The sequence below is a fragment of the Vitis vinifera genome, chromosome 5 (assembly GCF_030704535.1).
Source record: "Vitis vinifera cultivar Pinot Noir 40024 chromosome 5, ASM3070453v1".
Taxonomy (NCBI): domain Eukaryota; kingdom Viridiplantae; phylum Streptophyta; class Magnoliopsida; order Vitales; family Vitaceae; genus Vitis; species Vitis vinifera.
In genome coordinates this window covers 11,324,283-11,338,253 of record NC_081809.1, presented here as the reverse complement: position 1 = coordinate 11,338,253, position 13,971 = coordinate 11,324,283, and positions in this window count along the sequence as shown.

Below are 13,971 nucleotides of genomic sequence, written 5' to 3'. Positions count from 1 at the left end.
CTTATTGTAGGGTCTGACATTGAGAAGATTAATAATATGAAGAAGCAATTGTCCAAACAATTTGCAATGAAGGATTTGGGAGCTGCAAAGCAAATCCTTGGTATGAGAATCATTAGAGACAAGGCTAATGGTACATTGAAGCTTTCACAGTCAGAGTATGTGAAGAAAGTTCTCAGCAGGTTCAACATGAATGAAGCTAAACCAGTGAGCACACCCTTGGGTAGTCATTTCAAACTAAGCAAAGAACAGTCACCAAAGACAGAAGAAGAAAGGGACCATATGAGCAAGGTGCCCTATGCCTCAGCTATTGGTAGCTTGATGTATGCTATGGTGTGTACAAGGCCAAACATTGCACATGTAGTGAGAGTTGTGAGCAGATTCATGAGTAGGCCTGGAAAGCAGCATTGGGAGGCAGTCAAGTGGATTTTAAGATATCTGAAGGGTTCATTAGATACATGTCTTTGCTTCACAGGTGCAAGTTTGAAATTGCAGGGTTATGTAGATGCTGATTTTGCTAGTGATATTGATAGTAGAAAGAGTACTACTGGGTTTGTTTTTACTCTAGGTGGTACAGCTATATCATGGGCTTCAAATCTACAGAAGATTGTTACTTTGTCTACCACAGAAGCTGAGTATGTTGTAGCAACTGAAGCTGGAAAGGAGATGATTTGGCTACATGTTTTCTTAGATGAATTGGGTAAGAAGCAGGAGATGGGCATTCTACACAGTGACAGTCAGAGTGCAATTTTTCTTGCAAAAAAATCGGCTTTTCATTCAAAGTTGAAGCATATACAAACAAAATACCACTTTATCCGTTATTTTGTTGAAGATAAACTGGTAATACTTGAGAAGATTTGTGGATCTAAGAACCCGACAGACATGTTGACTAAGGGTGTCACTATTGAGAAGTTGAAGCTATGCGCAGCTTCAATTGGTCTTCTAGCTTGAGGACAGGAGGATAAGTTGTAGGGATGAGGGATTGTTTCTTGGAGGATAGCGGTTTGATGTGGTGATTGGACTAGTCTCCAAGTGGGAGATTTGTTGGGCTTTGTGGAGCCTAGTTTTGTTTGATCCGATTTGACGACCCGACCCGAATAATATTGCATGTCTTTTTAATGGGAGATTTATTGAGGCCTGTTGGGCTCTTTTAGCCCATTGTGGAACCACCTTTTGTAATTAGGGTTTTTTAGTGTGATGGGGTTGTCGTGTTATATATATAGAGAGAATATTGTAGCAGCTAGGTTGTACTCTGTATTCTTCCCTGATAATAGTGATATCCCTGCAACTCCGTAGACGTAAGCAAATTGCCGAACCACGTAAATATTGTCTTGTGTGTGTGATTGTTTTTCTTTGGCGTGTGTTTTCTCTATTTTTTTGTTTCTCATGGGTTGGGAATTCGGTTTAATTCCCTACAACTAGTTATATGCAAACTCTATATTTACTATATTTACATGGTGCTTTGGTGCAGGATTCGAAACGCACTAGTTTTAGTGATTCTTCCTACCATGGCAAGGGAACTTGCATTGTTCTTCCCGGAAGTGATGGAATTCCAGAATGGATTATGGATCGGACAACTATATATTTTACACAAACAGAGCTCCCTCAGAATTGGCACCAAAATAATGAGTTTTTGGGATTTTCTACATGCTGTGTTTATGTTCCACTTGCTTACGAATCTGAGGACATACCCGAAAAGGAATCTGCACACGGGTCCAAGAATGAATCAGACAATAAATCTAAGGATGAATCTGCTTATGCATGGGAGAATGAAACAGACGATAAATCTGTGGCTGAATCTTTTCGTAAGAATGAACATAAACATACACGTTCTTGTAGTCTGATGTGTACTTTGGCTATGATTGGTGATGGACGTGAAGTTTTAGATCGTCCTTGCTTTCAATCCAATTGTTTTTGCTATAAAGAAGACAAGGACGAAGATAATGAGAGTGTATCAGGTCAGACGTGGGTGATTTGCTATACCAAGGCGGCTATTCCGGAAAGGTATTGCTCTGATCAATGGACTCACATTGGGTTTACCTTTTACGACTTTTACAGTAATTCTGAGAAAGCCTTGAAAGTAAAGGAGTGTGGAGTCCGCCTTATATACTCCCAAGACCTTCAACAAAGCCATGAGGATGCAGATGTTAGAATATGTCGGGCATGCCAACGGGATGGGACGCTTCGACGGAAGTGCTGTTTTAAGGGCAGTGATATGAATGAAGTACCCATTATCGAGAATCCCTTGGAACTTGATAGTTTATGTCTTCAGGATTGCAACAATCTTACTAGTCTGCCCAGTAGCATTTTTGATTTCAAATCCCTTGCAACTCTCTCCTGCTCTGGCTGTTCACAACTAGAGAGCTTTCCAGAAATCCTGCAAGATATGGAGAGCTTGAGAAATCTTTATTTAGATAGAACCGCCATAAAAGAGATACCATCATCAATTCAACATCTAAGAGAGCTTCAATCTTTGTTTCTGTCACAATGCAAAAACCTTGTGAATCTTCCTGAGAGTATTTGTAATTTGACATCTTTTAAAACTCTCTTTATCAGAAGCTGTCCAAACTTCAACAAATTGCCAGACAACTTGGGGAGACTGCAATCTTTAGAGCATCTTATTGTTGGGCATTTAGATTCAATGAATTTTCCATTGCCGTCTTTGTCCGGTTTATGCTCCTTGAGGACATTAAAGCTTCAAGGCTGCAATCTAAGGGAATTTCCCAGTGAAATTTATTACCTATCATCACTGGTATCATTATCTCTTACTTGAGTCACTGCAAGATGCTTCAACATATTCCAGAACTTCCATCAGGTTTAATTTATCTAGATGTCCATCAATTCTACTGTGGTCTTCTTTATTCAAATGTTTTAAATCCAAAATTCAGATATGGTTTTCATACATCAGTTAACCTTTCTTTTCACGGGGACACAAAATTCAGAGGGTAATTTTTGTGCAGGCGCGTGACTTTAGAAGACCTGTCAGAACTTTTATTGCTGAAAGAAATGGGATTCCGGAGTGGATATGCCATCAGAAAAGCGGGTTCAAAATAACAATTGTTGATACCTCGCGTCTTTGATGATCCACGTAGTTGCCAAATGGATGGACACGTGATTTCAACTCATAAAGGTTCTTGATCCAGTCGTTATACCTGCAAGAAGGCATCCAGACAGGGTGTCCGGACGCACCCTCCGATGGTTTTGTTAGCCATGGTCAGAGAGAGATATAAATCAGTTGGCCCTTTACCAGGTATTAGGAGGTTACCAGGATGATCCCCTTCTTCTTCGTGTGAAGGCTTATATAAACAGCTTCAGGGGTACTGTCCTCCTCATTAATGGTGAGGAGATATTTTATGTTGTTATGATGATAATAGGCGTCAGTAGGAGCATCATCACCCTACGAGCGGCTGTCAGAAACCATGGTAGGTGATGCGGCTGTCAAAGATTGTGGGAAGTGATCACGTAAAACTGATCGTGGGAAGTGACTTGCTGTCACTTCATCTTGTCTTCTCACTCTGCAGATGATAGGATGTGGGCCATGGCTGTTTGTTGTGATAGCGTGTAAGACTCGCTTTACTTTAATTGATGAGCCGGACGATTATATCCGGATGTCACATGCTGATTATCCGGATGTATTGTGGAGCGAATGTGTTATGAAGGTTGTCCGGATGTCTATGATCTGTCAGCGTCATTTGCTCTTCCTTGGATAGGAGAAGCTGAAACGTCATTTGCCTTTCCTTGAGGCGGTCCGGATAGGAGAACTGTATAATACGCATCCTTAGGGGGATCCGGATGATGATGGTCCGGCTGATGACACGTGCCACGTGTCACTGTGAGATGCGTGCCATATGTTTCCCAAAGGGAGGGGTCCCTACATTGCCCCCCTTTTTAACTTGCCTATTTTGCCCAGAAAATGGGCGGGTTAAAAATAACTGGTTTTTTTGAAAACTGAAGAGGTCTCTTCGTCTGACTGGGCCACGTGGCGAGTGGGGGTGCGGAAGCCAAAAAAGACATTTATGATGAGCCGCCGACCCTGGGTATTCCCAGGCAATATGTCGTTTCAATGATGGCATTTGTTTGGACGTTTGGCTTTCCGAGGTCTTGTCCCCTTATAAATAGCGCACTGTACCTTCTTTTTGCATTTTTTTCCCTACTGCATTCTCCTGAGAGCCTTTCTTCTTCTTGCTTCCGTTGTGTCCTTTGCTTCTCTGAGAAAAGAAACTCGAAAGCTCTTTTGTATCGGTGATTTTGTGTTGCGTCGTTCGTTTGCTGTTGGTGATTTTGTATCGAGGCAGCAACCTTTCTCCTTCAGAGCTTCATTTGGTACGTGTACTTTTGCTATTGTTGTTCCTTTTGTTGCATTTGTTGGTTCTTTGGTCTTGGTTTCTGATTTGTTTGGGTTTTGTTTGGGTAAGTCGCTTACGACTGTTTGGCATTTGTTGGTGCTTTGGGGTTTTTTGAGGGTTATTTTTTTTTTTTTTTTTTCTGACTGCTTTGGTTTAGGGTTTGTGTAGTTTCTGGGTTACTTGTGTTTTACCCATTGCGCTTCTTTGTATGTAGATTTTGGTTTGTCTTTGTGGTAAGAAATGGCTGCAAAAAAGACTGTTTCAACTTCCCGGGCTAGCGAGGTTCGTGAAAAAACGACAGATAAGCTGGACGCGAAGGAATTCCGGGAACGGTTCTGTATCCCGAATAGCGTGGCTATTGAATTGCTGGATGGGAGGGTGCTTGTGCCTACTGATAAATCAGAAGAAAAAACCATCATCTTTTCGAAGGAACAATTCAACGCGGGGCTCCGGTTCCCTCTGCCGGCGTTGTTCAAGGAGTTCCTTCATTTCACCCAGATTCCTCCCGTCTTCATTCATCCCAACATCGTCCGGGTGCTGATGGGATGCAACATCATAAACATGCTGTACGACCTCGACCTCACGCTGCTGGAGGTGTTTTTTGTTTATTCTCTGAAGAAGGTAAAAAATGACATCTTCAGCATGTCCGCACACCTGCCCTCCCTTCAATTGGTGACGGAGCTACCAGATTCGATAAAGGGAGGGGCGACGGGACACGTGGTGGTCCGGGGTGCCTGGGCGGGGTTTTTGGAGCATCCGGCGAGGCCTTTCTCTCCAAACTACTCCTTGATGGTCCCGGGTAGGTTTGCTTTGCGACTATTGTCCGGCTTTTACTTTGTTGATTTTTTGTTGACTTTTCCGGATGGTGTTCTCATCTTTTGTTGCTGTTATTGTAGGTCCGGAATTGAGGGGCCACCTTGTGGACTGGGTGGAAAAGGCGTCTTTTGCCTGTCTTAGCAAGTTGTTTGAGATAGAGGCCAAGGAGAGGCAGTGCAAGACGCTGCTGACTGCACGGAACCTGATGGCGGTCGTCCTGGAGCCCCAAGAATACGTTATCAACATTCTCCCCAGGAAGATGCCAAATGAGGTAGTGCCTGGGGAGCATTACACTGTGAAGGATCTCCCGATTTACCAGGCGTTAAAAGAGGCTGACGCTGAAAAACGCCGAGTTCTCCTGGACAATCGGGAGAAGAAGAAAAACGAAGGAACCCTTCGGAAGGCTCCCGAACAGAAACGCGACGGAGACTTGATTCGACTCATGGTAGCTTAGCTTTAAAGGCGTATCAACAAAATTTATACCTTGAATACTATTACTAAAGTAGCCAAGCTACTATAGCATAGTGGTTCTAGGATCGTTCACTGGGAAGGGTTTTCGCAAACACAAGTGATATTCAAATTAGGAAAATAGGTGATTTTCTTATGGATGTTAGCTTTAAAAGAAGATGTAAATGTTTTAGAAAGATTTAAACTAATCTAAGCTAACATTAAAGACTAAAATGAAAGGGTGTAAAAACAAGTTTCTCAAAGATAGGATAGCTATGCTCTGGCTCTTATGCAAATTGAAAATCTCAGGATAGGCTCCTCGCGTTGGGGTTGCAACTATGGTGATGCTTGCTTCCCGAACCGGTATGGATTTAGCAAATCAAGTTTTAATCCTTTAAAATGGCAAAATAGATGGTAGTGAATTTCATCAATGGTTATTCACCTTAGACTTCCTTTGAATGGCTCGTAAGAGATAACTAATGGTCTAAAGCCAAAAGCTTACCAAATATTGGCAACTCAAAGTCATTCCAGGTGATAAACTCACCTTTCAATGGCCATTGAAATTGGTTCTAACGGATTAATGCAAAACTTGGAATTGAAAACCTCATCTTCCAATAGCTCGTAGGAGATAACTAATGGATAGAAATCCAAAAGCTTATCAAGTATTGGCCGTTGGAAGTTGTCCAAAGGAAATAAAAACCAAACTTTGCCTTAATGAACCTTTAATGAAAAACGACTACCTTACCTTCTAGGTGCGAGAAATTTCCATGGGATTGCATCCAAGTCATCACATAACATCCATACTTTGAGAAACTAAAAGTTTTAGCCAATCATCCTTTGAGGAAAAACCCTCAAAGGCTGTTTGGCTACTAAGAAAATAGAAACGGGAGAGCTCTGTAAATATTCTAAGTGTAAAACGTAATATGTATTCTATATCTATATATCAATATATCAATATTTGTTACAACGGATGCAAGGGGATATAAATAGAGAAGTTTTTCCAACCTTCCTAGCTAAGAAATCTTATGATTGGTGGATTACAAGGAGAAGAATGGAAATTTATACAAAAATATCCAAAAGAAAAGATCTCGTGTGGAGTCGGCAGAAACAGAGGAAAATTCGCACCACGCATGGGCTGTGCGAATTTGGAAGGTGTTGTGCGAAATTTTCGCACAACCCTGGAGCAGTTGTCTTCTGAAGGCCATATCTTCCTCATTTCAGCTCCAAATTGTACACGGTTTGAAACGTTGGATTCTTGACTTCCTGAGCTTTGAAATGGTATATAGTATGTAGAAAATGGACTTCGGGAAGTACTCCAAAAGTGCCAAAGAAGACTGAAGCTGCTGTCATCTGTTTTCCTCTTTGCTTCTTTTTGCTTCTCTTTGCTTCTCTTTGCTTTTCTCCTTTTGTTGGCTTGCTTTGGTGTAGCTAAAATCTTGCTTTAACTTGTCCAAGTAGCTCCTCCATCATTTGGCATGCTTGAATTGATTCATAAGCTGATATAAACATGTAAACTTGCCACAAAATGGTTAAAACCAATTACTAAGGACCTTAATGAATTAATTGGGTTAAATGAATATGATTACTACGCAAAGGTGCTTAAAACCATTATAATTAGGTCTACAAAATAGCACTTTTTGGTAGTAATCAAGACTCTTCTCCAAAGAAAACTCCAGCGAAAAGGAGGAAGCTGGTGAAGAAGAATGGGAAGGACGTGAAGGAGCCCACTCCTCCCAAGGAATTTGCTCCTCCGCCCATTACTCACGAGGCGGAGGTAATGATAGAGGAGCCCGTGAACCTTGCTCCTCATTCCATCTCAAGCGGATCCGGACACGTCGCGGGGCTGAACCACTCAAGCACCTCCTTGGCAGCGGTTGCCCGTCTGGCGAATTTGGCTGAGGAAGCTGTGTCCGTCAACCATCCGGACTCTCGTAATTCAGATGCCGATGCAGCTGAGGCCGTTTGTGCGACCCCCATGGAGGAAGCTGGGGCGGAAAGTCAGAGTCAGCCCTCTGACGATCTGGACTGTCTGGCTCTTATTCTGGTGAAGGGGCCACCTTCAAAGAGGCCTCGCTCGGCGCGCAATCTGAGGTCCGAACTCCTCGGGCGGCTTCAAGATCGTCAGCAAGAGATTGAAGTTAGTTGCTCATCCGCCCACGACGCTCATCCGGAGGGGGGTGAAGTGGAGATGGCAACTGAGCCTTCAGCCGTCCCTGTGATGGTCCCGGCTGAGGTTGCACCCGGGGAGACCCATCCGGTCGTAAATGTTGAGGCCCAGAATCCGGAACAAGAGTCTCCTTCTGTTGCCTCATCAGGCGGGGATCCTGTTAATGATGCTGCTTGCGGCTCCGCTAGTCCTTTTAGCTACACGGAGTTGGAAGAGAAGCTGAAACAGATTCCACCTGGCTTGCCCACTGTCATGACTTCAGCCCAGATGTTCGAGATGGTGGAAACGGTAAACTGCTTTTATGCTTCTTTGATTTTTGTCATCCTGATGTGCGTTTGCGGTGTGATTTCTAATTTTGCTTTTCTTGTTTTGACTATTTGCCTGCAGCTGGTGAGTGGTCTCCGTGGCATGGCCAATCAATACGATCTTTTCACTGACCTGCTGCGGACCACTGATTATATGAAGGCCTTCGCCATTCGGCGCAAAGATGCTGAAGATCAGTTGCGCCTGAGACTGGCGGAGGCTGAAGCCAGCTTATCCACCGCTCGAGAGGACAATGAAGCCCTTCGGGTGGAATTGGCTGAGGCTAAGGACCGGGAGGAATCATCGATTGCCCGTCTGCATGAGGCAGAGGATGAGATAGCCCGGATAGGGGGAGAGGTGAGGCAACTCCGGACAGAGGCTTCTATTGAAAAGAAGCAGAAGGAAGATTTGCAGTTGCGCTTATCCGTGCAAAGAGAAGAGCTTGAGCGGGAGTTTGCTGTAGAAAGGGAGGAACTTGAAGTGGACTACCAAAAACAAGTGGATGACACCTTCATCTTCGGCTATCGCTGTTGTATGAAGAAGAATGGCATAAAGCGGGATGTCCCTTCAATTCCTCCGGGTGAAGAGAAGAAACTTTAAGGCTGCTCCCTGATAGCTTTTGTCGTTTTGCAACTTTTTGCTGTAATCTTCTTTTTGTACTTTCTATGGTCCGGAGACCTCTTTGTACATACATTTATATACATCAATAAAACAGTTATTTTTCCATTTGCACTTGTCTTTGCTTTTTCATTGATAATACTGTTTTAAATTAGACACATTCTATGGCCTAAGTAATGGAGTTCCGTCTAACTTTTGTAAATGATAGGCTCCATTGTCACTTGCCTTAGACACTATATAGGGTCCTTCCCAGTTGGCTTGGAATTTCCCTGCACCCTGATTACTACTCAAAAAGTGCTATTTGATTAGCCTATAATCAATCCTTTTAACCACTTTTGAGTAGTAGTTTAGGCCTTTTAACTCAATTGGCATGTTAAGGATCCTTTAAAGCAATTTTGATCACTTTGTGTAAGTTTTGGTGTTTTTGTTAGTATTTTGATCACCAAAGCAAGTCAATAATGAGGAGAGCTATGAGGAATCTTGGGCAAAGCTTAGAAGAGTGAATCCGGATTGCAAGGAGAAAAAGCAAAGAGAATCTGCCATAAAGCATGTTCTTGATGACAGTTGTAGCAGCCACTTTTGGGGCACTTTCTGAAGTCCAAATGATGCATGCTATATACCATTTCAAAGCTCAGGAAGTCAACAATCCAATGCTTCAAACGGTGTGCAATTCGAAGTTGAAACGAAGAAGTTGCAGCCATTACAAGCCAATCACTCCGAGCTGAAGAGAACATTTTGGAGAGTGTTGCGAAATCACCCTTTTGTTGCGAAGTGATTTCGCAGCATTTTTGTACAGTAGAGTGTTTCTCCTTCTGACGATGCCTGATTTATGCCGCAAGAGGGAAGCTAGGAACCTCAAGATGGAAGCCAACTTTGCAGCCTGGTGAAGATAGCTTGCTATTGCAAAAATATTTCGCAGCCCTCTTGGGTGTCTGCGAAATTTCGCAGACACCACTTTTCTCCTGCAAAATGGCTCCTGAAGCCTCCCGAAGCTTGCTACCAATTTCGCAGACACCACTTTTCTCCTGCAAAATGGCTCCTGAAGCCTCCCGAAGCTTGCTACCGACATTGGGAGATATTTTCCATTAGATTTTTGTTGTCTAAATCCCAAAATACTCCTTGTAAACGACCAATTACATGATTCCTTAGTTTTTAAGTTAGTAAAAAGACTAAATATCTTTGTAAGAATTAGTTTTATTTTGTTTTGATATAAATACCTCTCGGGAGCATGTTCTCAAGGAGGAGTTTTTTCTGTAACCATTTGGTAAGCAAGTAAAGGTCTTTTCTTTCTACTGCCTTACCTTCTCACTTTGTATTTTCATTTTATTTTTTAGTTATAAATTCTCTGAGGAGTTTTCCCCAGAGAATGAGTAACTAAACCTCCAATTCCTTGGAGCTAAGGTTGCCGGGGAAGGTTCCAAGTGCAAGAATGCAAAGCTTTGTGGTTTTAGCTAGTAATGAAGAGGAAGTGAAATCCTTTAGTGATTTCAATGTTTTTAGTTAACTTAAAACACCTTAGAGTCACCTGGGCCAACACTTGGTAAGGCAAGTGATTTCCAACCATGGAAATGCACTAGTTTACCCCTTGCGAGCCTTTGGTAGGTGACTTCAAGGTGGGATTTTCTAGAATAACCAACACTTGATAAGCTTTTGGACTCTTAGGAGACATCCATTAGTTATCTCTTGTGAGTTTGTGAAAGGAAGTCCAAGGTTAAAGATCACCTTGAATGGTTGAGGCTTGGTGAGAGGCATGAACCATTGCAAGTTGCATCAGTGAGAGAATTAAAGTGAAATCTAATTGAAGGAGTCTCTGTACATCACCGGTTAGAGAATTAACTATATGTTGAATCTCTAATGCGAGGAAATGAACCAACTGACCAGAGCCGTGTCTTTTGCATGAGGAACCACCCCAGTGAACCTAAATCTCCAAGGAATGCTTTTCTTCCTAAATTATTCCAAACTTCTGTTAAGTTAGTTAGTTTAAGTCTCAACCTTTACCAATCAAAGTTTGTGTTTTATTTCTTAAGCTAACCGTGAAATGAAACAAGACCAATTCACTTGGAATTGGTATCCTTGATTGCTTGTTAATCATTCCCAGTGAACGATCCTAGAGCCACTATACTATAGTAGCTTTTTATTTGCTACCCTAGTGTATGGTGTTATAGGTATAAATTTTGTTGATCACTCCCTCATCCAAGGAGCACCAGCTGGACATGAATCAGCTGAGACACCAATTGGGCATGAATCACACCCACTTTAGTAGTATTTTCAAAAACTTTTCTAAGGACTAGCGTACCATTTTTGAAGCTTCTTAGCCTCACTTTGCGATTGTAATGTGCTAATGCCCTTTGTTGATAATCTGCCATCCGGATGGCCGCGTTTTCCCTCACTTCATCCGTCCAATCCAAATTTCTTCCTAATTCTATGTTTGCATCACTCTGTTTTGCTGCGTCAGTCCGGATAGTAGGGAAACCTATTTCGGTAGGAATGACTGCATCCATTCCATATGCGAGAGCGAAAGGAGTGTTTCCTGTTGGCCGTCCGGGTGTAGTTCGGTAGGCCCATAGGACGTCGGGCAGCTCCTTGACCCATTTTCCTTTGGCTTGCTCAAGCCTTTTCTTTAAGGCAGTGATTAGGGTCTTGTTTGTGGCTTCTGCTTGCCCATTGCTTTGAGGATATCGTGGTGTGGAGTATGAGTTCCGGATGTTTAGCTCCGAACAGAAATTCCTGAATGCAATGCTATCAAATTGTGGACCATTGTCTTTGATGCTAGCATATGCTTCAGCTTCCACCCACTTACTGAAATAGTCTGTGGCAACAAGCAAAAATTTCTTTTGGGCAGGTGCAGCTGGGAGAGGTCTCACTATGTCCATGCCCCATTGTGCGAAGGGCCATGGGCCTAAGATTGATTTTAACGTTGTTGATGACATATGTGGAATGGGAGCATACCTTTGACATTTATCACATCTTTTGACATATGCTGCCGCGTCTTTCTTCATTGTTGGCCAATAGTATCCTTGCGAATGAGCTCTATGTGCCAGAGATCGTCCTCCCGAATGATTTCCGTATATTCCCTCATGTAACTCAGCTAACACATACTGGGCCTCTGACTGCCCTAGGCATCGAAGGTAAGGTCCTGTGAAGGATCGCTTGTACAGGTGCCCCCCAATCAGGGTGAAACGGGCAGCTTGCACCCGGACTTTGTGTGCCCGTTTGAGATCTCCGGGTAGGGTGCCGGTCCGGATATACTCTGTGATGTCATACGTCCATTCTTGGCCATCCGCCTGGTTTGTCTCAATGGTATTGCAGGTGGAAATTTCTGCGACAGAGGGGTTGGGTTGCACATGTATGGGCAATAGAATGGCTTCTTTGATGGGGAGGGAGGCAGCTATGCCGGCCAAGGCGTCAGCGAGCCTGTTGTCAGCTCGCCTGATTTTTTCGATTGCCCATTCGGTGAATTGCTGCAAGGTGTCTCTTACTTTAGCTAAGTATCGCGCCATGCGTGCGTCTTTAGCCTCATATTCCTCCTGGACATGCTTTACCACGAGTTGTGAGTCACTGTAGATCCGGAGTTTGGAGACGGATAGAGCGAGGGCGAGGTCCAATCCGGACAAGATGGCTTCATATTCTGCTTCGTTGTTAGAGGCAGAAAATCCCAGCCGGATGGCTTGTTCCAAATGTTCCCCAGTTGGGAACTGTAATAGGAGCCCGACTCCAGAGCCTGATGAGCGTGAGGCTCTGTCAACTCGCAGAGTCCACCATTCTTTTTTACTTGATTCGTCATGTTGGCTGGGTCTTCGGGAATATTCTAGCACGAAGTCAGCCATTACTTGGCCTTTCATGGCCAATCTAGGTTGGAATTCGATTCCAAATTCGCTTAACTCAATGGCCCATTGCAGCATTCTCCCGGTTAAATCTGGTTTGTGCAGAATGTTGCGAAGGGGTTGATCGGTTAACACGATCACCGGGTGGGCTTGGAAATAGGGCCGGAGCTTTTGGGTAGCGCTCCGAAGGGCTAAGACTGTTAGTTCCATTTTTGAATATCTGGTTTCTATGTCTGCCAATGCCCTGCTGACATAGTAGATAGGTTTCTGCTCCTTGGGTGAGGGGCAGCGGAATAGAACGGCGCTGATTGCCCATTCTAATACTGCCAAATACATGTACAATTTCTCCTTTGGGATGAGGCTGCTCAAGATGGGTGGTTGTATAAGACAATGCTTAATCCTTTCCAAAGCGTTTTGGCAACTGTCCGTCCATCCGTGTGCTCCAGCTTTTCGTATTGCCAAGAAGAAGGGTCGCAACTCATCAATGAAGCGGGCTATGAAACGCCTTAACGCAACGAGCTTGCCTGTGAGGCATTGTAACTCCTTCTTGTTCCTGGGAGGGGGTGTTTCCATGACTGCTTTGACTTGATCCGGGCTGACTTCTATGCCTCTTTAGCTGACCATAAATCCCAGGAATTTGCCAGCATTCACGCCAAAGGAGCATTTGGAAGGATTTAGCTTCATGCCATACTTTCGCAAGAGGTGAAAAACTTCTTGTAAGTGAAGGATATGCTGTTCTCGAGTTTTGCTTTTAACCACGATATCGTCAATATATACCTCTACCGAGTGGCCTATCAGAGGTTTGAAGATTTTAGTCATCAATCTTTGATAAGTGGCGCCAGTATTTTTGAGTCCAAATGGCATGACTTTGTAGCAATAGAGGCCGTGTGGCGTTATGAATGCTGTCTTTTCTTCGTCATCCGGGGACATGGGGATTTGATGATATCCGGAGAAGGCATCCAAGAAAGAGAGCATTCCTTGCCCGGAGGTGGAATCCACAATCTGATCTATTCAAGGCAAGGGAAAACTGTCTTTTGGACACGCATTGTTGAGATTGGTATAGTCTACACAAACTCGCCATTTTCCTTCTTTTTTGGGTACCACTACTACGTTTGCCAACCAATCCGGATAAGAAACTTCTCTGATGAATCCGGCTTCGAGTAATTTGTCATTCTCATTCCGGATGACTCTTTGTCTATCCGGGTGAAATCGCCTAATCCTCTGCCGGACGGGTCTGGCAGTTAAAAAGACGTTAAGCCTGTGAGATGCAATGGAGGGATGAATTCCCTTCATGTCAGAATGTGCCCATGCGAAGATGTCATGGTTCTGTTTGAGAATATTTTGCATGCTCTGCGTTTCTTCTCGTGTCATGAGGGAACTGATGTTCGTGAGGTGAGTGTTTTCCTCTGAAATTTGGATTGTTTGTAAGGGATCTGCTGCCGGGGGATCTTTG